This window comes from Eulemur rufifrons, chromosome 5, assembly GCF_041146395.1.
Source record: "Eulemur rufifrons isolate Redbay chromosome 5, OSU_ERuf_1, whole genome shotgun sequence".
Lineage (NCBI taxonomy): Eukaryota > Metazoa > Chordata > Mammalia > Primates > Lemuridae > Eulemur > Eulemur rufifrons.
Window position 1 is genome coordinate 31,269,592 of NC_090987.1, and position 26,801 is coordinate 31,296,392.

Here is a 26,801-nt window from a genome sequence, read left to right on the forward strand (position 1 = left end):
TCTGAAGGCTCCTGTGTATACAGATTAAATAAATTTATATGCCTTTCCTTCTTCCTATTAACAAATAAAAATAAAAAGAGTATGGTGCACTTGGGAACTGGGAATTACTCAGTATTATTGGGTGCAAGTGTGAGTGGAGACACTGGAGAGATCAGGAGGCCTCAAACCTAGAAAGCCTTACTTGTCGAGTCTAGACGATACGGGGCTCTCCTGTAGGACAGTGAGACCCATCCAAGGTTTAAGTAAAGAACTGATGTATAGAGGTTTAGGTTCAGGCAAGATTACTCCAGCCTGTTGAGTGGTAAGACTGGGTAGGCAGGAGGCAGGAGGGCAGTACATGATTAAGGGAAGAGACCAGTTAGTTGGATACTTCTGTGATTTAGGAGCGAGACTATCATGTCTTATACTAAAGGATTGATTTGAGAGAGATTGAGGAGACACATTTGACAGGACTTGGTGATTGCCGGGCCACGTGGAGAATGGCAGAGGGAAGGACCTCAGCTTCTGTTCTCCCATATTAGGAAATAATCTTGTGTCCCTACAGCAATAATGAATTGGGCTGAATAAGAGGTGAGGTGACAAAGTCACCCTTCTTCCAGCATAGTCATTAAAAGAAGGTTGCACAACTGGACAGGGAGGGCTATGACTCTTTGCCCCCATATATAAAGAGAAATGAGATAACGAAGTAAAGTAGTTTGGGAAACAGCAAGAAGTAAAGAATAAATTTCAAATGTGAGGCACGGAATGTTAGAAGAAAGGTGAATTATATTTTGGCATAGTGAGAATAAGTCACATTAAAGTATCATATCCTAAAGTTAATTCCTGCATGATATACCTTTCATCCAATACCATCCATAATAAATATATATTTCTCTTATACACGATACATAAGAAGTTTTAAAGGTAGAATCTTAAACTAATAGTGTCTTACATTTCTATAACTTTCTAAAGATTATAAAGTGCTTTTCCCTGTAACCTTGTGAGGAAGTCAGGGAGATATTATATTCTTAAATTACAGCTGAAGAACTTCAGACTGAGGCAGGTAAAAGTAGCTGTCCCTAAATAATTTTCTGGCAGGACATTGAATCCTTTTTTTTTTCTTTTAAGTTTTAAATTCCTAAGTTAGGATGTATTCTAACTGCCAGTAATCTTATTCCAGATGGTATTGTTCAACACAAATTAAGATTTTCTGAAACTGGTAACCTGAAAAGAAGTTCATAGGACTTGGTGATTAGCACATTAACTGCCATGTGAGTTGTATTTAACTCACAGTAATTTTGAGCCTGTGGCCTCATGAAGCAAAACCCTGCAGTTGGTTCATGAAAATCTTACTTGTTGATGTTCTTCTTATTATAATTAATATCGACAATTTAATTCTGAAAATGTGGATTGCATTGCATATGACTCACATACAGAAAACAATAAAAAATAACAAAATTTTCATTAAATTAGAAAGGATCATTTTGTTTTCAAAGTTTTTATTCTATTTTTGTTAAAAAAAACACCATGGCCCTAAGGAAAAAAAATTTTTTTCTCATGTGGCAGTCAGTGTGTTAATGGGTCAAAAGGAGAATGGAGAAGGTCACGGTTCATGCAGACTTCACTGGGAAATTCCTTTGTGTGTCACTTCTTGACGGAATCCCCCATTTTAGGGCATTGTTACACAGGAAATAATCATGGAGATTAAAATAATTCCCAGTGTCCAGATTTATGTCAACCCAGACACATAGAAACACACCAACTCACACGCTGATTCACACTCTCACAATTTAAATCCACAAAAGCCCGGCAATGTTTTTAAAAAGGTCTGGCTCCGCTTTGCTTTTGCTCCACTTTAGCAAACACTTAAGCAGACTGGCATTTAACATGACGGGATGGTTCCCATGCTTTATTTGCCTCCATTTTGCTCCAGGTAAATGACAAGAAAATGCCGGGTTCAGCAATCCCCAACCGCTGCAATCCCTGAAGTTAATAACTACAGCGAAGGCCATTTCAAGCTCCTTTCCTCCTTTAATTGATTTATTGGTGGCATATAAATGCCTGTTTCCATTTCTGTTAATGAGGAAGGCCTTTGATATGACTTTCTCAGATTTATATTCTAGTCCTAATCTCTGGCAATATAATAAAAAAGTATTCAGAGCTCTTTCCTCTGGCAAAATATAATTGCATTTGCTTTTACTTCCTAGTCCTTTATCTAGATGAGCCCATGACAGTAAGAAAATGCTGTTACTAAAATAAATGGTTATAATGAGTTTCTGACTTTGTCTTGTACTTTGAACATCATCTTCTACTCTTGGAATTCGGGTTTTATTTATTTTTTGGGGAGGGAGGACATGAGCTCACTAGTTTGGTATAATGATCAGCTGGGTTTTCAGGGATTCGGTCTTCCCTACAAAGGATTCAGCATAGTTCTCAGCTGCGGCTGCCCATCCCACCAGCCTCATCAACAATGCAAATACGTGGATCTACTGCATCTGGATTTGGAGCTGAGCATTTGTACTTTTTAAAAGCACCCTGAGTGCTTCTGATACACAGCTAGGGTTGAGCTATTATAGAAATATGATGCTAGTTCAGTTTGACCATGAACTTATTTGTACATTAGGTTGGAATTCTTATATTGCTTTACAATATGTTTCTATAGCTTGAAATACCTGTTTTAAAAGTTAATTTGGGCCAAGGGAGAAGATAATTATTTTGGAGGGATGTAAATATACAAAAACATATGCATACCTTGATACGAGTATCTAACGAGGCAAACGTTAAGAAATGGAAAATGGCATTAAAACAGGAGAGAACCATTTTTATTCTGGGAAAAAAACTACTGTTAGTGGTTCTTTCAAGTCAAGAAGGAACCTCTTGTTCTAGGGTAAGAGTGTACAAAGCTTAAGGACATTTGGTTTTGTTTGGTTTCATGTAATTTCATTTGGCTTTGTAAGAGGCACGGACTCCAGCTCAATAGCAGCTGGTATCACACCACACCTCGCCCTCACTAGGAAGAAAGATCAGGTTAAAAGGAACCTTTTGGAAGGACGATGATCAAAATTCAGACTCTGTCATGTGAGGATCAAAGTTATCAGTATGTCTCTGAAGGACTGGGGAGCCCTGCCTAAGGTTGAACTTGATGAAAAGGACCTCAAGGGTCCCAACAGGACCCTTGCTGGGTTTAGAGAGGTGAGAAAGGGAGAGGCAGGAAATTATACCATGTTTTGCAATATGACAAGAAAATCAGACTTCTTCTGGGATAAGAAATAATAATAATAATAGCCAAAGCACTGTATAAAACTATTATCATTTTACAAAAAAGCTTACTGTGTACCAAGCACTATGCAGGGCTTTTCTCATTGTGTTCTTATAAGAACACTAAATTTATGAAGAAGACCCCATGGCAATCACAGCAACAACAAAAATAAATAAATGGGACTTGATTAAATTAAAAGTTTCTGCACAGCTAAGGAAATAATCAACAGAACAAATAGACAACCTATAGAATGGGAGAAAATATTCGAAAGCTATACATCTGACAAACGGCTAATAACTAGGATCTACAAAGAACTCAAGCAAATCACCAAGAAAAAAACAAACAAACCCATTAAAAGTGGGCAAAAGACATGAAATGAAGATTTACCAAAGAAGATAGACAAATGGCCAATAAACATATGAAAAAATGCTCAACATCATTAATCATCAGAGAAATGCACATTAAAACCACAATGAGATATCACCTTACCCCTGTTAGAAGGGCTTTTATTAAAAAGTCCAAAAACAATAGATGCTGGCATAGATGCAGAGAGAAAGGAATGCTTATACACTTCTGGTGGGAGTGCAAGTTAGTATAACCTCTATGGAAAACAATATGGAGGTTCCTCAAAGAACTTAAAGTGGATCCTACCATATGATCCATCAATCCCACTACTCACTATCTACTCAAAGGAAAATAAGTCATTTTATCAAAAAGATACCTGTATTTGAATGTTTATTACAGCACAATTCACAATTGCAAAGGTGTAGACTCAACCCAAGTGCCCATCAATTCATGAGTGGATTGACAAAAAATATGTATACCATAGGATATTACTTAGCCAGGAGGAAGGATGAATTAATGCCTTTCACAACAATCTGGATGGAACTGGAGACCGTTATCCTAAGTGAAGTATCTAAAGAAAGGAAAAACAAACACCACATGTACTCACTATTAAATTGAAACTAACTGATGAGCACACATGTTCACAGAGAGAAAGGAAGTAAACCTCAGTGGAAATCAAGCAGGGGTTAGATGGAGAGGAGGGGATGGGTGAAAACCTACCTAACAGGTACAATGAACACTATCTGGGTGATGGGCACACTTATAACCCTGACTCAAGTATTACAAAAGCAATTCATGTAACCACAAGCATTTATACCCCTGTAATATTTTGAAATAAAAAAAGCACATGATTGAATCCAATTATATTTACTCACTAAAAAAATTTTTTTCTTTTAATAATGAACCCCTTGATAGTTTCATCAAAAGTCATATAGTATAGGCATTGTACTCACTTAGTGATTTTTAGCCTTATCTGAATTATATATAAATTTTACTGAATTTGAATCTATTTTTGTTTTAAGATTAGGTATTAATAACACACAATCTATTAATAATATGTTGTTAATGCATATTCTCTGTTGCCTGGGCTAGAGTGCAGTGGTGTCATCATAGCTCACTGCAACGTCAAACTCCTAGGCTCAAGGGGAAAAAAAAAGGAACACCAAAACATTGGTATTACTAGTCCCATTTTACCAATGTGGAAACCAACGTTCAGAGGGATTAAGCAATTGCCCGAGTGGACAATTTAAAGTTTAAAACTAAACAAGTCTGACTGCAGATCTTATTGGACTTCCTAAGAAAGATCAAAATAGAATTTATGAAATAAAACTAAAAGGAACTGCCGTGTTTTCCTGAGGGTTGTGGTGGTGGGTCACTGCCCACACATACACACACTGAAATGGGCTGAAGTATAACCTAAGACATGCGTGAGTGAATGCCAGAGGGGGTGGGCAGCATGCAGTTCATGGATTGTGTAAAGCCCCATTTTTGCCAAGGTCAGAGACCTGTGAGTCATAAGGTACCTATTTCCTCTATATTTTCCCTTCACTTTCTTCCACCTTTCCTTTTTATCTTATTCTCTTGTTCTCTGATCCAACCTTCCTTCTCTGTCCTTGTTCTTTCACTTCCTCTCCTTAACTCTGCTCCTTTATTCACTTTCTTCATTTCTCTGTCTTAGGGAGTATAACTTCATCCAATGAGCTAGATAGTTCTTAGCTTGAGAAAGAAAGACCAGGAAAGCACAGTGGGTAAAGAAATATCATGAGGGCCATGCCAGTCATGTCACCCATGATCTGTGAATCTTGCAGTAGCATGGAGAGCCTTGTGGTGCTTTATAACATCATATACTCAGAGCACAGAGCTGACATTTCATAGGTATGAGGATTCTTGAATGAATGAATAAAGATAGAGGGGGGTAGTAATTTATTTTGGGTAATTTTAGTGGAATTAGAAAACTGTCCACACCATAATCTCCTCCATTTCCTATGTGTCATTGAGATGTGTCTTAAAATTTTGCTATGAGAAGTTTATTTTATGCCCTTAAAATGCAATTTTCCTTTGGAAAATAATAAAGTTCATCTTAGTGCCATTAATTTAGTTGCTTTCTTCTTAATGTCTGGCCGAGATGAACACAGTGAGGGGGTGGCAATTTGATTCACTGGAAAGAGGAAATAATAATGGCTCTGTGTGATTTCTAGGGAGGCCAGGTCTGATGATACTTTCCAGAGGCCACATCAGGCAACTGTCCTTTGAGATAAGGAAGATGGAGGGCGAATGGCAGATGGGGGCTAAGGCAGGTAGGTGGGAGGATGCCAATGTGATCATCAGTGTGTATGTACAGATTCAGAACCAATACAAAAGCATATAAAGAGTGAGGGTTTCCAAATTCAGTCCAAGAAGGGCAGGAAAAGATGATAGAGTATGCCTGTTAAAAAAAGTTTTTTTAATCCCTTTCCTCCCTACTGATTGTACTACATGTTTCTGAAAATTTATTTGGGCCAGAACAAATATTTTTAAAGAGTAAGTCTCAAGAATTCTCAATTGCAGAAGGAGCTATTTTGTTCTTTAATAAACATGCATTTAAAATGGGGACTTAAGGGAACCTCCATTTAACAAGTTTACAATCTAATTTTGTGTGTCAGTAAAATGTAGAATACAGATTAATCCATAGTTAAATATTAAATTAATTTTTTTCCTTTCCCCACTCAGATTCTCTTTACAGTGACTATTTCAGGATGACATAAAACAACTTAGAAAACAGTAATGTTTAGAAACAACATCGTAGGGACTCTGGTGATTGCTATCCAACAAAACACAGCCGAGTATATGGGGTTAATGAATGTAGACGCCAAAATTAAATAGGCCACATGGAAAAGAAACAGGCACAGTGTATGAGCAGCCAGAAGTTATGGCTACAAGATCCCCAACAGTAAACAATGGTATTTTGCACACCATGGTGCTTTCCCCAGGATGAGGGTTGACAGGCAGGACAGGAATAGAGAATGGAAAGAGAAGAAACAGAGGCAGCCCTTATTTCTTGCCTCTGGATCTGTTCCTGTGAATTATAAGGCTCTCAGTTATGTCCCTTCCATTGAAGAGAATTTTGTCTGAAATTAAGGAAAGACTGGGAGAAATGTGTTTCTTGAGAGAGCCATGGCTCTAAGTTGGTAGTTGCCAAGAATTTGAGTGGGAAAGAATAGCTGGTGGGAACTCGCCTTCTTTTGCAGTCTTGGATCATCCAGGCCTCCTGAATGATCCTGGTGAGGCAGAGGCATGGATGCCTGGGTTATATAGCGGGAAGAGACTCAGATTCATTTACTGAGTGCAATAACAATAATAATCAACATTTATTAAATGCTTCCTGTATGGGAGTAGGATCTGAACTAAGCATTTTACATGGATTATTTTATTTATTACGTATCCTAACTCTGAGATAAGGTATACCAAATTATCTTATTTTACAGATGAGAAAACAAAGGCTGATGAGGTCGACAGAATGGTCCCTCAGAGATGCCCACATCCTAATCTCCGTAATTTGTAAGTTATCTTCCATAACAAAAGGGACTTTGCAGATGTGATTAAGGTAAGAATCTTAAAGTTGGGAGATTATCCTGTAGTATGTGGGTGAATCCAGTGTAATCATGAGTCCTTATAAAGGGTCGAGAGAGGCTTTGAAAATGGAGGAAGGGCCCACAAACCGAGGACAGCAGATGGCCTCCAGAGCTGGAATTGGCAAGGAAACAGGCTCTCTCAACTTCCTGAGGGAAAGCAGCCCTGCCAACACCCTGATTTTAGTAGAGGAAGACCCATTTTGGACTTCTGGAGCTCCAGGATTGTGAGATAATAAATTTGTGTTGTTTTAAGCAACTAAATTTGTGTTAATTCGTTACAGCAGCAAAAGGAGACTAATACAACTGAGAAGGGTCAAGACACTTTCACAAGACCACATTGCAGGTAGCACAGAACCAGGATTTGTGCTTAAGAATTCTCTGCAGAGACTCAGCCAGCATGCTGCACTACCTCCCCAAGCCTTCTTAGACTCTGCTAGCTCCTAATCACCACTTACTGAGGCCTGTTGGGGTAATTTCTAATTTTCATGATCTTATTTTGTCCTTATGTTAGTTGGTGTTATGATCCCCATTTTACAAGGGAGGAAAGTGAAGCTTAGAGATTTTACAGAACTGAAATTTGAACCTAGGTCAATCTAACTGATCTTCAATCCAAGTTTTTAGCCTTTTCCTTTTTCTATATATTTAACCAATATTTATTGAGTATCTGATCAATGCCAGCATAAAATGCAAACTCAAATTTGAGTTCTTTACACTTCAGTAATTCTTGAAGACACCTAGATGGCTCATACAGGAGTCCCTGTATCAACAATGCCCCAAGAATATTCCACTCCAGAGGGTTAGTGGTGAAGTTTCTGGACATAAAGTTACCATTGACACAAGCCCTTTCAATCATAAGGGCTTCCCGATCAGAATTAGCTAGTCTATACTCTGATGTCATCTATATCAATATATTTAATTAGTTCTAATTGCTTAATTAATATGATCAAATTTTATAGTGATAAATACAGTAAAGAATATTTTGAGGTTATTAAAATGTCAGTCCACACATCTGACTATAACAATAGAAGAATCATTGGAACCCCAATCTACCACATATCAAAGATCCTCTGAATGGGGGGATATCCCATTTATAATAGCTAAAGTCTTCTGAAACATAAAAGTGGCTAGCTAACCAAAGAGTGTGGAAATGAAGTGCATGCTACTGAGAACATTATGACTCCCCAAGCCAGTACCGCAATAAATTACATTAACCCAATTAAAACATCACATCCATTTATTATGTTATGTTATTCTTATCCTAAAAGGACAAAGTGATATACAATACAATTATGTAGAAAATGGACCTGCCCAGAGAACCAGAAAACAAAGCTAATTTTTGAATTACAATCCCCTGAAGTTAGGGTCTGTAATTGGAACAAATAAACACACACACACACACACACACACACACACACTCATACACACCTTGTGTTCCTCTGATTCATGACACCCAGACTTCCAATCACCTCCACTGCACAGACACACTGCTAGCAACAGTCACAAGGATGGAAAATAAAAACTGAGGAACATGAAAAAAACACGTGTAGCCAAATAGCATGAACACCACTGTGGACACACTTTTGAGACTATAAAAATCACTCCAGTGATGAGTCAAGATGTGTCCCCTCTGTGAATCTCTGAATACTGAAAGCACGTGTTCCAGACTCCCATTTCGGCGTCTGCATTTATGGAAACAAGTGTCCCTGGAGTTAGGGAGAACACAGCAAAGGCTAATAAGCAGGAGGCTAAGTGTCCCCAACTGAACAAGCAGTTCTTTTTTAACAAAGCCTTTTGCCTAGGGTTACTCAAGCCATTTGCTGATGGATCTGGGTACACAGACAAGCCACCACCATTTCACTGTCATTCAATGCACTGAGTCAGTGATGTATTTAATAGCACCTTAGTGACTTCCAAGACTTAATGAGTCTAAACTACTACCTGGAAATGATTAGGCACTGAGAAAAATAACTACTAAAAAATGGTTCTTTAAAAGCTCTAAAAAGCTGTTAAAAGGGATTCTGGGACTTAGGAAGTTTAGTATATGTGATGAGTAGTATCCTTTGAGCTCACATGGTATAGAAATCAATCTCAGAGATGCTCCCTTCTGACTGTCAGTTGTTACATTATTAGGCTTAAAACTTGAATCAGTCCTACATCTTATCTAAGGCCAGGTCATTTCACATAAAAGCCAGAATCTGCATAACATTTTAGGGGCAGACAAGAATGGTGTATAAATAAGGGACTCACACCAAGAAGTGTCTCCCCATGACTTTTCCACTAGTAACAGGTGTCTGTACTACTGTTTCCCGGCTTTGCCTTGTCTCATAATGAGAACAATGAAACTGAAAAGTCAAGCAATAGGTCCAAGGCTGCCTAGTGAAGTAGCAAAGTCAACACCAGAATTTAAATTTTTGGCTTCTGCTTAGAGATTTTTTTCTTTTCTGATTTAGAGATCTAGTTCTTTGATCCAGTCCCTCTAGTTGTAAAAATTCTCTAGAACTTCCATCAAGCAATAAATAAGAGGTGTCAAGGATTGCGGGGGGGGGGGGGGGGTAGGAATGAGAAACTAGGAATTTGAATGTGATTGTCATAGTCACAAAGGTCCACAGAAGTTCTTTCAAGCAAGCAAGTCATTGCCCTGTGGCACATCTGCCTGAAAATGTTTTAAACTTGAGTTATTATTCTCCAAGGTCCATTAATAGTCTGTAAAGCGGCTAAGCTAATGAGAACCTTGAATGACAGAGCTTTTAAAAGTTTGATGTGCCTTTGTTCATCTAAACTTAGGATGACGCCAATATTTTACAGAGGTGTGTAGGGAGAAGACTATTCGTGATAATGAAGGACAGAAAAAGAACTAGACCTCTCACCTCCAAACAAAAAGAAAAAATGACGGTTACTTTTAATTTTTAAATATGTCAGTTAGAGTATGACAAATGTGCTTCCCTTTAATAGAAAGCTTGTTAATATACTAATCACACAGAATCAGCCAGGTGTTTTTTTAGATTAAAAAGTTCAAGCGAATTATTCAGCTTTTCTCTGCAAAACTTGCCAAGAGTTATTTGCAATGTGATCTTGGAAACTTTCTCTAGGCATAGCATTCTGCACTAATCCTTCATTAAGGTGCCACTCCCAGCTCTGGGCTCTCAGAACCAGGACCTCCCCAGGACTGTTAACTGTGTACAAACCTCTGGAGAGAAGGAGTGTGGGGAAGAGCATGGTTAGTAGACTGGCATTCCTCACTGTCATGCGCTCCCCTCTATCAGACATGCTAAACCCCAAACACAGCAGAGGGGAGAGATTTGTCGGATCAGGACAGCAGACAGAAGGAGAGCACGAAGAGGCCCAGGTGCAGTAAGAGGGAACAGGGTGAAGAGAGAGGAGCTGAAAGGAGTGTGACTGCCACTCAGCTTTGACAGTGTGTCCAGACTCATCCTGGTTCACTTGGCAATCTGGATTTTTAGTAAACCATATGCTTTGAATGGCAAAATACCAATGTGGACATCTTTGTTTTGGATGAATTGAGCATACTATGTTGTTCAATTTTTGAGGTTCCCAGGATATTGCCCTGACTAGCTGGACCCATACTGTGCGCCATCTCGGTTTAGACGTTGCACTTCTATTACTGCAGCATGCATTACACGAGCTAATTTAGTAGCCATGCCTATAGTGTCTAAGAGCCTCTGTGGTCAACAAACATGCATCTTGGAGAATAGCAAGTAAAAGCAGGATGGACTTCCCATGGCCTTTAATTTAAAGCCCCAAATCCTTAAAATGGGTTTGTATGTCTAAGCCATCCGGTTCCTAGGTTTATCCTAGGCCCATGTGTCTCTGCTCTCTCGCTGCACTATGGTCACATATACCTCAGGGCTTCCCTTCTGCTTCCTTTCCCTGGAACATTCTCTTTTCTTTTCCTCGTGCATATTCCAACCCCTCCCAGCCCCAAAGCCGGCCAGTTCCAATTAGCCTCTTTACCCCAGAGCAACTTTTAAAAATTTCTCTCATACACTCTCGTTACCTGTTTTTATAATGCTCTCATACTTTTGTAACAATATTCTTTTGTTACAATTTCTTTTATCACAATTATAGTCATAAAATACGTTATGACATTATTTTTTTGGTGTCTGTTTCACTCATAGGACTGTCAGTCTATGCATGTCTCCGGGATGTTCATTAGTACGACTTGTGCCCAGAATGAGTGAAGTTAGGGAACACTACACTGACTGCAGGCCAGTGAGTGGTTTAAATTTCACAGAGGAGGAAAGAAGGAGCCCTGGGAAGGTGCCTGTGCACAGGACTTAAACAATGCAAGCAGTAATTACAGAATTTTAATCTGACAGTAAATACACAGGATGAATTGGAGATGGAGAGAGACCACAGCCTTGGAAGACGTGGCCTGGAAGGGTCGGAAGTGAGAACTCAGAGAGAGAGGGCTCAGTCCCAAGAGCCGAGAGGCTTCCTTTCTCTAAGCAGCCCCTGGCTGTATACACTGTAAGGGGGGAAAGACTACAAGAGATGACTCCATTGGAGAAAATGAGAGATATCTTGCCCTTTTATTCTTATGGCTTCAAATATATTTTTAAGAGAGGAGGAGATGTGGTAAAGAACAGACCATCTTAGAAGAAATAATTAAGATTTCACTTAAGTGAGTGAGGTTTCACAATAATTTTATAAAATAATTTTGTACATATAAATAATTTTAAATTTTAAACTGTATATTATTTGTGTCTGTGAACTTAATAGCTTTTATAAGTACAACTTGGCCAGATTTTTAAAATAAATGTTAGCTAGCTCCTTCTTTGGTGATTAAATAGCCTTTTAAATACATCAAAAATATACAGTCTGTTTCAGTTCAGCCTCAAATGGTTAATTATCGATAACTCTGAATTTTTTCAGTTTCCTTACAATGCCAAAACTTTTCATATATGGCTATTTAAAAATGAATACTAATTAATTTTTACTACTTTCCAGTTTTGAATGGAGCTCATTTTTTCATAAGCCACAGAAGGTAAGAAGTGTTGCCTTGCGGCACTTTATGTTCTTCCTGACAAAACTGAGGTTATAGCAAGGTAGGAAGATCAAATTATATGAGGAACAAGTACAGAGTTATTCCCTAGATTTTGTCATTTATAGAACCAGATAGATTATTTTTAAAAGTTCAAAATTCCCTACTGAATTTTCCATCACTCAAGCAACCTGGTTAATTCACACTGCTTTTGGCCAAAATGTACTATGAATATTTCTCTAATGTTCATAAAACTATTCTTATTTTAAATGCATACTTTTGAATAGCCCAAGAGTATATTAGGAAAATGCCTTTTAATCCCAAGAAGTTCCAGGCATTTAAACGAAGCCTTAAGTTTCAGAATATTGAGATTTTTATCTTTACGAAGTCAACTCCATCTTCTCAGTCCACCCCTAGTGGTTTTTACAACCTGGAATTGGATTCGATCCATACAATTGGTCTTCCATTCTTTTCTCCTTATGTGTTACTCCATTTAAAGATCCATGACACAACGGCTATGTGAAGCAATTAAATTCCCCCTTTGGTGACAAATACTTACTATAATATCAATGGGAAAAGTACATCCTTAAATATTTTGTCTGAGTGGATTTATTCATATTAATTATGACTCATATATAATTCATTTGAAAAGATTCACCCACAGTTTTTAGAAATGAAATCTCTAACAAATGGAAACAAATGACAAATAATGCACACATACATATGTGCAGTGTGTGAATACTCATTGGGGAAAGTAACATTTCAGAGTTTAATATGCTATTGCTCTCGTTATTACAACTTTTATCAATGTTTGCCAGTATGAAGGCACAACTACAAACTACAGCACTCAGTCATTGGCGTTTGTGAGAGCTCTCCACGTGCAGGGCATTGACCCAGAATTTCCAACTCCATGGCACAGACGTCTTCTAGGACTATTTGCTGTGAAGTTATATTCTGTATATTGAACACTATTTTCCCATTTTTAAATGAAAAATAAACTCCAAAGATAATAAAGTCATAGGAAATAATATCTTTGGGGTGGGGTGAAGATCCTGTATGAGATAATAAAAGGAGATGGAGGTGAGGAAGTGGCTATTTCCCATGCACTGTTTCAGCAACCTTATGTGAACAGTACCCCTTAAGGTTAGGTCCCGGGAGAGCTGCCTCTTCTGGTTGGCCAGTGGAATGACAATGTGTGATGACGTGAGGCCAAGCAATGAAGTAATGCAATGAATTTCTAGGAGCCATACTAATTAATAATAACAGCAATAATAAAAAGAAATCAACAGTAAAAACAATTCAACTTTAAAATATCTTTGTGTTCTTCTTGGTGTATAATGCCCTTCTAAAGAGCCTAGCATATAAAGTTGCCAGACTTAACAAATCAAAATTTTTTTTTTTTTAGTATAAGTATGTTCCAAATATTGAATAGGATGTACATATACCAAAAAGTTATTCATCGTTTATCTGAAACTGAAGTTTAACTGGGCCTCCTGTATTTTATCTGAGTCCTACTAGTATAGGAATAGCATGTTAGACTCAGAAATTATTTATTGGGTGGTTTAATTTTTTTGCTTGGGATTATTAGAAGAGTCTCTTTTCCAGCTTGCTGATTTTTATTTTGGCCATGGATTTTTTATTCAAATGAATTCCTCAACCTGAGTCAGGTACCTAAAACAAACAGATAAGTGGGGAGTTGCTCTGGCAGGGGAAAGAAAGAAGAACCCAGCCCACTCTGGCTCCCACCCCTTGCTACTGTTTGAAATTCATTTCTTTAGCCCAGACATTTCATTTTAGATGAGAAAAGGGAGATCACAGAGGAGAGTGACTGCAAATCCAGTGTCTCTGCTTTAGATCACAGTGTCTCGGCATATACAGGTGACTTTGTAGTATAGGAATGAGTTATACTCCTAAAGTTAATTTACAAGCTTTCATTATGGCACTGAGAACATTCTCCTGTTCAGAAAATGCTATAGCATTAAAGTTACATTATTAAGTGATCCAGCAAGGTAGGTGAAAAAGAAAATATCTGCCATGGAAAAGTATCAGGGGGAAAAAAAAAACCCAACTATTTCAAATAAATGATGGGTAAGATAGATTTTCCCAGACTAGCCTGAAAACCTAATGAGCAAGGTTTGTGTTAGTGAGACAATGTGGAGTCAGGCAAACAAATATTCTAGTCTCTCTCTCTCTTTTTTTTTTTTTTCAGCTTCAGTTAGACTGAGAAACCTAACACAGATAGGGAAGAAACTAATTTGGTGGTGAGAGCAGAAAATGCATAGAAATAAAGAGTGAATAAAGAAATTGAGGCTCTGCTAATCTTTTCCAAATTCTGAGAACTGACAACATTCTAAGAACATCTTAAGTGTCTTCCCCATCCTTCACCTGCCCTATCACTTCTTCCTTCTACAAAATTACAACTGTAAGGAAAGGGAAAAGTCCTCCACGTCTAACACTGTCCATTTGTCCATGTACCTACTCATTAATGTAATAACGAGTTAAAAATGTGGGCCATGTGCTGTATGAGGCACTGGTGATACACAGTGGCAAACAAGACAGAAATAGCTCCTGTCCTCAGGGAACTCATAGTGGGGGAGACAGACATGAAAACATGATTACAAAAATAATTAATTATCATTGTGATAAGTGATACTCAGTACAGTTACTTATTGTAAACACTGGATACCCAATACAGAATTATCATCATCATCACCATCATCCTGATATACTTACTATGTACCATACATTGTACAAAGTATTATACATTCCTTATATCTAAAATTCACACAAATCTTTGGAAATAGCAAGATAGATATTATTATTACTACTTAAAAAGATATTGGAAAACTTTTTTTTTTCTATTTATAACTTCGACTCTCTTTTGTGGAGGCCATGGAAGGACCCTTTGTTCTGGGTTCCTTGATGCATTTGAGTATGAAAGTTTGGAACAAGAACAGAAGAGAGCTAAATTTCTCTGCATAGTAAGAGGGAAAATATTTGTGTTCCTAAGAAACAATCTGCAGATATATGCAAGCAGTGAAAAAAGGAGAAGTAAGATAGACTTTGCTGGAGAGATGACAAAGGCTGTGTACCTCCCCAGTCCCATCAGTCCTTGCCAACCACAAACCTTCAGTGAAGTGACTGGACATACCTATGAGAGTGGATTCTTTGGTGGACACTGGTGAGGGGGCAGAGTTCCACTTGCAGTTTGATAAAGGGGGAGAAGAGAACACAACACGCATAGACATTACTGTTTAGGGGACAGTAACCATAAGAATAACCAAACGTGGAAAGGGTTTACATTGGTTAAAACCAACTTTATGTGAATCCTCAAGGGGCTAGGAAGTCCCAGCAGACAAATGGGTTATCCAGACGAGGTCCCAGAGCCAGGTATTGAATGGAAATCACTATATTTGAAACCATATCTGACTCCAAGGTCTATATGCATCCTAAATTGCCATGCTTCCTCAGTTTTTGTCAGAAGACACCAGTGGCCACAAGGCAATGCTTCTGACCTGTGAAATAATTCGAAAGAATTAGCTCCAGACTGACCAGGGTATAGGCTGGCCATTTTCATGTCAGAGTCCCCTGCAATTGTGTACTGCTTTAGCACTTAGAGTTTAAAGCACTTTTACATACATTACCTAATGTATGGAATTTTACTTCTTCTGAAGGAAGAATTAAATAAATTGTGCTACATAAATCCCAAGGCTTTGTTAGTGTTTTTCACTACAAATGTTCATCCAGCAGTTTCTCCATGGGCATTATCTACTAAGTGCACCTTTGCTAAGCACAGTCACTCAGCTGGGGCGCAAGTGTAGAGCTTGCATTTGTAGTGCTGTGGACAGACTTCAAGAGCAACTTGTACATCCTGTAGGCTTTGGAAAGCAAACTGGGGACATAATGTCCTGGTTAAAGCAAATGCCTACACTTATTTTTGGAATTATTCCTCGGAACTGTGGAGAGATGAATTTTTTCATGCAGAACCAAGGACAAGAAACAAAAAGGTTAAGGAAACACAAACCTTGAAGTCTTAAAGCTCTACTAAACTTATCTAGTGTGTCCTGGAGGTTTAATCACCAGGGAGAGTAAATCCTCAGCAGGCATAAATAACCTTAGGTTTCGTTTAAATTGTCTGCTTTGGCTGGGGGACTGCCAGCCAGCCCTACAAAGACTATTATTTCTGGTTGCCATTTATGTCTTTCCACCTTGAATTTCCCATCTTCTGCTTTTTCTTCGTGTCCTAATTTAGACTGTGTTTACTTTTGTATCTTTGAGAGTGCCTAGTATGCTGTTGAAAATACTCCTTGAATGCCAAATATGGGAATGTGCCCAACCTCCTTCAAAAAAGTTTAAAAATTTGAGTGTGAAATTCTTTTAATATATTTGAATCCTACACCTGGTTTTAAAGTATGGAAAATATCCAACATTTTAGCTCAGGCACACACTCTGACATATTGTTCTCTTTGTTAGCTTTTCTCAAAGCAGTGTTCTCAAGGGAGGTAACAGCAACTTGTCACCTAGATGTTTAATTCGGAAGGTATCCTAACTTTTTAATTTGCTCCTTTACTTTTTCTTCCCCCCTCCCCCCGGGGCCATGGTGTTTTATTAAAACAAAATGATCCTTTCTAATTTATTTATTTATTTATTTATTTTTTTATTTCAGCATATTATGGGGGTACAAAAGTTTAGGTTATGTATATTGCCCATGCTCCCCCCGCAAGTCAGAGCTTCAAGCGTGTCCATTCCTCAGACGGCGTACAGCACACTCATTATGTAGGTATACACCCATCCTCTTGCCCCCCACATCTGCCCGACACCCAATTGGTGTTGTTCCCAAATGTGCACTTAGGTGATGATCAGGGAAACCAATTTGATGGTGAGTACATGTGGTGCTTATTTTTCCATTCTTGGGATACTTCACTTAGTAGAATGGGTTCCAACTCTTTCCAGGAGAACATAAAAGATTCTATATCACTATTATTTCTTATAGTTGAGTAATACTCCATGGTATACATATACCACATTTTACTAATCCACTCATGTATTGATGGGCATGTGGGTTGTTTCCACATCTTTGTGATTGTGAATTGTGCTGCTATAAACATTCGGGTGCAGATGTCTTTTTTATAGAATGTCTTTTGTTCTTTTGGGTAGATGCCCAATAATGGGATTGCTGGATCAAATGGTAGGTCTACTTGTATCTGCTTAAGGTATCTCCATATTGCTTTCCACAGGGGTTGCACTAGTTTTCAGTCCCACCAGCAGTGTATGAGTGTTCCTGTCTCTCCGCATCCACGCCAATATTTATTGTTTTGGGACTTTTTGATAAAGGCCATTCTCACTGGAGTTAAGTGATATCTCATTGTGGTTTTGATTTGTATTTCCCTGATGATTAGTGGTATTGACCATTTTTTCATTTGTTTATTGGCCATTTGTCTATCTTCTTTTGAAAAGCTTCTGTTCATGTCTCTTGCCCACTTTTTAATGGAGTTGTTTTTTTCTTGCTGATTTGTTAGATTTCTTTGTAAATTCTGGATGTTAGCTCTGTATAGGATGTATAGTTTGCAAATATTTTCTCCCATTCTGTAGGTTATCGATTTGCTCTGTTGATTATTTCCTTAGCCATGCAGATGGCTTTTAATTTAATTAAGTCCCATTTATTTATTTTTGTTGTTGCTGTAATTGCCTTTGGGGTCTTAGTCATAAATTCTTTGCCTAGCCTGATATCTAGAAGAATTTTCCCTACATTTTCTTCTAGAATTCTTATGTTTTCATGTCTTACATTTAAATATCTTATCCATCTTGAATTAATTTTTGTGAGTGGTGAGAGATAGGGATTTTGTTTTGTTCTTCTGCATGTAGCTATCCCATTTCCCCTACACCATTTATTGAATAGGGCTTCTTTTCTCCAGTGTATACTGTTATCTGCTTTGTCAAAGATCGGTTGGTTACATATAGGTGATTTTATATCTGAGTTCTCTGTTCTGTTCCATTGGTCTATGTCTCTATTTTTGTGCCAATACCATGCTGTTTTGGTTACCGCAGCCTTGTGGTGTAGCTTGAAAAGTCTGGTAATGTGATGGCTTCAGCTGTGTTCTTTTTGTTTAAGATTGCTTTGGCTATTCAGGCTCTTTTCTAGTTCCAAATGAAGCATAGAATTATTTTTTCTAGATCTGTGAAATATGACATTGGTATTTTCATGGGGATTGGGTAGATGTTATTTTATAAAAAGCATATTGTCTCTCACTGAACATTTTTATGAAACATTTTAAATGTTTTTCATCATGTGAATGTACCGTAATTTATTTGGACAGTTCCCCATTTGTAGGCATTTAGTTTGTTTTAAAATTTTCATATTTAAATAATACTGTGATCGATATCCTTGTTTATAAATTTTGGGGTAAAAGTATTCTCATTTTAGACATTCCTAAAAGTAGAATTATTAGGTCAATGGTCACAAGCATTTTAAGTCAATTAAAACTATTATTAAACTGCTCTCCAGAAAATTTGTAGTAATTCTCACTCCTACCAATAGTTTATGACGGTGCTTAGTAAACACCCCTTTAGTAGCTGTGCAGGATTTTCTAGTTATGGAACGACTCTAGCTACTCATTTTCCCGTTATAAGCCATTTGGCTGTTTCCAAGTTTTCACTGCTATAGATCATACCATAAAAAGACCCTCCGTAAATAAATCTCTGTATCCATTTAAGATTATTTCTTTAGGTGATTCAAAAAATAATTTTTTTATCAAACGGTGTAATTATTTTCAAGTCACTGATGCATACAGATATCCAAATTGCTTTCAGAATTATTGTATTAATTTATAATTCCACCAGTAAAATATGAGAATGGCTTCCAACTTCACTAACATTACCTATAACTACTATTAAAATAAAGCAAAGGACCCAACAACATATCTAAAAAATTGTCTAATTTAATAAATGTTAGTGTGATTTTATTTTTAATTGCTTTGATTAAAAGTGAAGTTTAATATTTTTCATAATATTTTTATTTTGGGGGGGTTGTGAACTATCTGTTTATGTCCCTTCCTATTTTACCACTGTCTTAATATTTTTCTACATATTTTGCACAAATTCTTTACATATTAAGGTTATTGACCTACCATCCCACATACGTATATTAGACATACACATTATAGAAATTATTTCTATTATGTTTCACATAATTTTCTACATGACGATATTAAACTTTTTTTTTGACAAGTATACCATCTGCATATAATATTAATATATGCCCCTTCTCCACACAGGGAGGCAGCACAGAACAGTGGTTATGTACACAGGCTGTGGCCTTTGGCTGCCTTAAACAGGGATGATAGTGTCTACCTTTTAGGACTATTGTAAGGGCTAACTGATACATCACAGTTTTCAATGCCTTATCTGTAGCAAGTTCTTATCATTGTTACCTATTATTTACATATTTTCTTTGACTATCATTTAACCTGTAATTTTGTTAATGGCATATTTTTGACATGCACAAATTTAAAATGTTAATGATGTCAACATAACTTTTTTCCATTCTGAACCTTAATTTTTATACTTATAAACCCCTTTTCCTTTCACCTGCCATTTAAAATTCCTCTAGGTATTTACTCAAAAGGAGGGAAAATATGTATCCATTTAAAGATTTTCACATGAATGGTAATTGTGGCCTTATTTATAATAGTCAAAATCTGGAAAGAACCCTAATGCCCATCGACAGATGAATGGATAAGTAATAAATAAAGTAATAAACATGAATGTATTAATACATACACAAAATAATTGTACTGAGTGAAAGAAACCAGTCCAAAAAAGTGTGTACTCTATGATTCCATTTATACAAACTCTAGAAACTGCAAACTGTTCTATAGAGATGGAAAGAAGGTCTGTGGTTGCTTGGGGATGGGAGGGGTGGATGGAAGGCGTTATCAAAGGGCTGAAGGAGACTTTTGGGGATAATGGATATGTTCACTCTCTTGATTCTAAAGATGACTTAGGGTATATATAGTATGTCAAAACTATAAGTAGTGTAGTTTATTGTCAATTATATGGCAATACAGCTGTTTCAAAATTCTTCTTTATTATCTATTAATCCAGATAGTTTTATTCATTATAAGTATTTAACACTAACATAGCTGGAATTCATTTTGTAGTATGAACACAGATATTTTTCTTCCCAATACTACTTATTGCATAATAATAATCTTCCCTATTGATATGGATTAATACCACCTCCTCTAGCATATATTAATACATATGGTAGCATTTGTATATATTCCAGAGTTTTGTCTATTTTAACACCCTCTTTATAGTTAAACTTAATTATAATTATAGCTTTCTAATATATTTAAGAGCTGGTGAGAAGAGTTCCTCTTCATGTTAGTATTCTTTTCTTGCCTAACCCTAACCTAACCAAAAGAATCCAAGATCTTAGCGTTATCAGAAGAGAATATTTAAACCCAAAGGATTATTTTAATACAATTTTAAATACCAAAGGTGATAAATGTTGCAATTCCAGTTTCAGATTTTTTTTACACTTTAAGGAAAAGTATAAGCAAAAGGAAGCCCAAATAGCAGCAAGACTAGCTTAAGTAAAAACTTCAGTTTAGCCAAATTGGAAAAACCTGTTGCTAACAATCATCTGCTCTGGCTGTTTCTCTTCTGCCCAGATTTGAATCACTGGTTCTCACAGAGAATTAGACAGTGGTAAGAGTATTATTTGTATCTCTAGTATGAAGAAAGATACCTAAACTCAAGGGCAATGTTGGGTAACAGAAGGTTGGAAAGAATACAGGTGGTGTGTGATGCAAAGACAAAACACACCTAGGAATATAGCAGGACATTTCACAGGCAAGAGAAAATTGCATATTGTTTGGTTGTTATGTGGATATGGAAGGCAGAGTAGTTGGGAGCCTCATAAAAATTTCCTTTTTTTTGGTTTTGCATATGTATAAAATGTCTGCTTTGTTGCCTTCGAAGTGGTTTTGTCCACTTGAGCTATTTTACGTTTGCTCATTTAGATGTTAGAAGTTAGATTATTTTCTTAAAGTAAAAATAACTGCTTCACATTTTTTTTTTCACATTAGTTTCCCATATGGGGAATTGTAATTGCTGACTGTTCTCTTCTACTCCAAAACAAACAACCTTCTCAAATGTGAGAGAATCAGAATAATTACTTCTGAGGAATACAAAGAGACAATAATCAGGCAGTTAACACTTATTAAATACCTACTGTGTACATAAACTACTTTGAAAGTATTTTTTAAAAGAGAGTATTTCATGTGAAAAATCTGAGTAAATGAAAGAGCTCTTTATCTGTAATAGTGAGATTTTCTAAAGGTAAATAGCTGAGGACATTTTTACTTTTAAAGGTGAGAGGGTGTTGAGTGAAGCAGCATGCATTAGTAAACCAGAAAATTAAAATTTATGCTTTGCTATCAAACCCAGTGCCTCTAAGAAAGTCATTGAGCTTGATTTTCTTCACCCTTAAAGAGGAAATGATGGTGTCATTTACCTTCCAGGATTGTAGGAGAGTCAAATATAATGCAATAGCAATCCTTTGCAAACAGCAAATCACCATACAAATTTAATTATTATGGTTAATAAAAGCTTGATACTTCTCCAGATAATAAACTGCACATAACATTTGCAGAGATTACTTCAGAGACCTTGTGAATCACTAACATTATCAACACATTTCCTAATAGTTGAAAGAAACCATCGCCATTTAATCTCATGGTGAAGTAACCATCTGAGATGGGGGTGACACGGCAAGGAACAAACCTCTAGGGATAGATTCTCCACCTCCCCACCCCAAGCCTGCCTTTTCCCAGTGGCAGAGTGGTGAGAGGTCTACTGATGCTTCTACTCTCTGTTTCTTGTCCTCCTATTGGGGTGGCCAGGCTGGCACACTTGCCCAGTGACAGCCTTGGCTAAAACCCTCTGAATTCTCAGGTCACAGAAAAAGAGAAAGGCAGCTCTAAGCGCCGCAAATGCAGATGCCACGGCAACTTCTGAGTACTCAGACTTGAGGCTTTTCCTTTCCCCTCTCATCTGCAATCTCCAGCACCTCTCTAGATTCCTCACATATTTGCTATCTTGAGCCATGATGTCCTCAAACTTCCTCTGCCTGATCTAGTTCTTACGTATCATGTACAACCCAAGCAGTATCATTCTCCCCAGGAAATCTAGTGCAACAGAAGCGTTGTTCTTGCATTGCCTGTATCTATAATGTATAAGTATCTTTAATTCTGCATCTGTTGACTTTCTTAACTGTTAGATTTCAAGCCAACTAATTTTCCATAAAATGCTTTCTGTGCAAAGGATAACAACCCACCTACCCTCAACTAACCCACATTATAGGGAAAAGGGATTAGAACCCAAATTTGTACCTGACTTTGTTCTAGGGTCTGGTTCGGTTCTGCCTGGAACCACCCACTTGACCTTGACTTTGCTACCCATCCACCCACTCATGACTGTGCGTTGGCCAGCCTCTGGCCTGATTCCCTTTCCTGGCTGCCAACCTCTCACTAGCTCCCTTAGGTTATAAAAATGTCAGAGCGTTTAATTCCTAGCAAGACGGCAATGAACAAATTGACATATTATTCAAATACCAAGTGTGGAAGGGGATTTCATTTGCTCTCATTAGTACCATTAGCAGCAGTCATTTTCTGTCAGAAGGTCAGAGCCATATAGATGTGTATATAGAATATTTCAATGAGGCACATTTTTTGAGGAGAAAACTTCAATTGTGCCAGTCAAACTGACAGTATTTGGGCACAAAGAGAGTTCCACCGATTTATAAGTGCATGCTCCTAAAGAAAACTTTATTCACAGTGTACATAAGAAAAATCTAAAGCTGCCCTAAAAATAGTGTTACTATTTCTGAGTGGTGTCATGCAGAATGACATAACAGGAAAGTCTTCTAAGCATTATTACATAATAATAATTGCTAACGTTTGTAAGGGTTTACTATGTGCCATGCACTTTGCAAACACTTTCCAAGTATCATCTCCTTAAATACAACAGACTTTACATAAATTAAGACTAGGCATGATGACGTATGGTTGAGCTTAGTAAATACAGCTTTCTCTCTTACTAACCATATGTTCTTTGGGAGAGTACTTAACTTCCTGGTCTTAATTTCTTCATCCATGAAATAAAAATGATAAAAATACCCAGCTCATGGAGCTGTCGTGGGGATTAACAGAGAGATAATAACTACTTGTATTTCTCAGTGATTTCCATGTGCAGTATTGTTCTCTAAACGGGCATTAATTGACTTAAATGAGTTAAATAGAAAACACTTAGAACAATATGTGGCACTTAGAAAGTATTCTAATATACTATCAGAGAACTCACGGAACTCTCACGTAATGCTCTCCTCTAGGTCCTTGTATGTTTGGGTTTCGGTCAGCACATTGCCCAAAGGGCTGCTACTTCTTCCTCACTCACTTTGGCTTGTTGTGCCTGCCTTATAGTCAGGCTAATGCCCATACTCTGCAGCAATACCTTTCTCTTCCTTTCAGCCCACACTCTGCCTTCTCCACCTTTTTTCTGCATTTTCCCAACACTCTTCCCTGACTGCAGTTATCACAGGCTTTGGAAGATATTGAAAGTAATTTCTTCTTGGAAAATAATGGGGGGTCTGATGCTGGAGCTAACAGCTTCCACTATCTTTCAACCCACCAGTGAACCAGGATATACTGCCAAACAAACAAACAAACAAACAAAAATCCAACTAAATTAGGCAAAGACAAGAGAAGAATAGTGTACCCAAGTCATAAATTCAATTAGAAGACTGCTTCTACAATGACCAAGGATACTGTTTTTTGACCTTCCTAAATCATAAAAAATTATATACTTTAAAAATCCTTGTATGTGGGATAGAAAAAAAAATCACTATTTGTCAAAATCAAAGAACATTATGATTTTAATGAAGGAGAAATTTCATAAATATTAAGTTCTCACCTCAGTTATATTATATCCCCAAACAATATTGAGACGTGCCACACATTTCAAGAACAAAGATGATGTAGTGGCACTTGCTTCCAACAGGATGATTTATGCAGGTTGGTCTTGTCTGAAAAACTTGCATATTATAAGATATGGTCAGTTTCCTTGGTCACAACCATCCTGCTCTAGTGCTGCATGCAGTAATTGACAATTTTCAACAAGGCTTAAAAAACTAAATCAGATGTTCTCTACCTGACTTATTGTAAAGACAGGCAACTGAGAAAACACTTCTCAGATCTACTGCTTTTCAAATTCTACTTTCACTCCCTTATCTCAGAACCTGTCTTATCCTTGTTCTGGATTGTAACGTGAACTTCTGGACTCATTTCTGTCTCCCAGCATGCCTACCTCTAGTCTATTTTCTGTGCTGCTGCCATTAACTTCAAATGCGTATGGTTTTCCAGAGGATTCAGGGTAAAGTAGTTTAAATTCCATATAAGAGCAGATAAGAACTCAACACAAGTGGAGACTCAGCATGGTTAACAGTCTGACATCCCAGCCGTGCACTTATTGGTAGTGCAGTTGTATCATCCACAAATGAGGACATTTGCTTCATAGATTTTGGTAAAAATTAAATAATGCATGAAAAATACTTGCCGTAATGCCAAGTGATCATTATATGGCTACTGTGGTTGTGATGATGATGATGGTGAAAACCATAATGATCTGGTCCCCGAATGCCTTTCTGAGTTCTACTCCTATTACATCTTTATGAAGAACTTATATTTCCACAGATTTCTGATTCTCCTCCCTCCCTGATTTTTCTACACTGTTCCCTCTCTCTAGATCCTCCCTTCCTCAGCCTCCTATTTAACGCTCACTATTTCTTTAAGGTTTATCTCAGTGTATCCATCTCCGCAAAGCGTTTTCTCACCCCTCCTCTGTAACATCTGCTCTGCACCACTTGACTCTTAAACACGTTCCAAGGAAGCACGGAATCTAGGGACTCTGGACTGTCATTATCTTTTCAATGTCAAGTACAATGTCTGACACAAAGATATTCAAGGTAAGTTTTTTAATAAGTGAGGAAATGAATGAATATTAGAATTCTTAAGCAAACAAGGCTATAGAATATTTGAGACCAAGACTTCCCTAGAAAATCTTGGACTTATATCAGGATCAAAGGATTTTCCTGATCAGTATTTCTGTAGATGGAAGGGAAATTTCACAAAGAATATTCAACTTCTTGTCCTAATTCATCAGAGATGCTTAAAATGAAACCCACATTAAATAAAAGATCCTATTTGTTGTGCTTAATTCTGCAGCTTCACTGTTCAGTAAGATAGCATGAGCCACAGGTGGCTATTTAAATTTAAATTACTTAACATTAAATAAAATGGGAAATCCTGTTTCTTAGTTGCAATAGCCACCTTCCAAGTGCTCAACCGCCATGTGTGGTTAGTAGTTACTGTATAGGACAGTGCAGATAGAAAATTTCTAGCATCACAGAAGGGTCTATTGAATTGCACTGCCTCTCCACTATACCTAAGTGCTAGGCTACATTCAAGCCCAATTACCCTCTGCCCATCCTTATATGAGCAAACATTTCTTTTGAATAAACTTCAAACAGTAATAATTGAGAAGTATATCCTATTCAAATTATTTTATTGTTTTCTATCAAAGTGAAGGCATTCTAGATTTTACTGTTTGGCATTTCATTTCAGTGAAATTATAAAAATGTACACTTCTTCTCCCACTTGATATGGGACTTCTTATTGGCAACATCAGTTGTGAAGATAAACACACATAGGTGGATAAAGGACTTCACAGACTTTTCTACTCTCTAACATTAATATTTTAATAATGCCATATATTTGCATACTTATATTTACTCAGCTAGCTCATAGTAAAACCCAGGCATTCTGACTCTTAGGCCAAGTAAGCCAAAACCCTTTCTACACCATACTGCTTATACATGTTCCATGTAAAGAGTAGGGAAGTGGATCAATTAAGTAAGCATTTGGCCATGTCTATGACTTCTTACAGTGTTATACCTTCTAGAGCAGAAATATGAGCTGGTGTGTTTGTTACATTTCTCAAGATTTTTTTTTATAATGATTGCCATTGTTTATACTTATAAACACAACAATGAAAAACCCTGTGAATATGTTTCACTATTTATTTTGTGAGGATATATTCCTAGAAATAGAATTGCTGGGTCCAAGGATGAGGAATTTTTAAAGATTTTGCTACACACTGCCAGGCTGACAAAAAGAAATATGCAAATTTATGTTTTCAATAGCAATGTATGTGAGTTCCCATTTTCCATACCCTCCTGAGGTATTATTAACTTGAGGTATTATTTCCCCCTTCTGCTCTTCTTCCTCCTTCTTTTGCTTCTGCCTTCTAAAAATATTTGCTAAGTATTAAAATAGCATTCATTTGTTTAATTTGTAGATATTTTAAAAATAACTAGTGAGATGCTTTTTCTTACAGATTTATGAGATCTCATTGTATATTATGGGTATTCACTTTTCATATATGTTTCATATATGTTGCAACTTCACTGTTTCATGTTTCTAATTTACTATTTGTCCTTTAATTTTGCTTACAGCATTTTCTAGAAGTAATACATTTTCATATT

The 26,801-nt window shown here is 37.1% G+C and overlaps 1 protein-coding gene across 31 annotated transcripts in view; it reads right to left on the reverse strand.

Annotated features, from left to right (window-relative positions):
* DTNA (dystrobrevin alpha) overlaps nucleotides 1–26,801 on the reverse strand; it is a 341,246-nt gene that overhangs the window by 127,792 nt on the left and 186,653 nt on the right. The window lies entirely within an intron of this gene.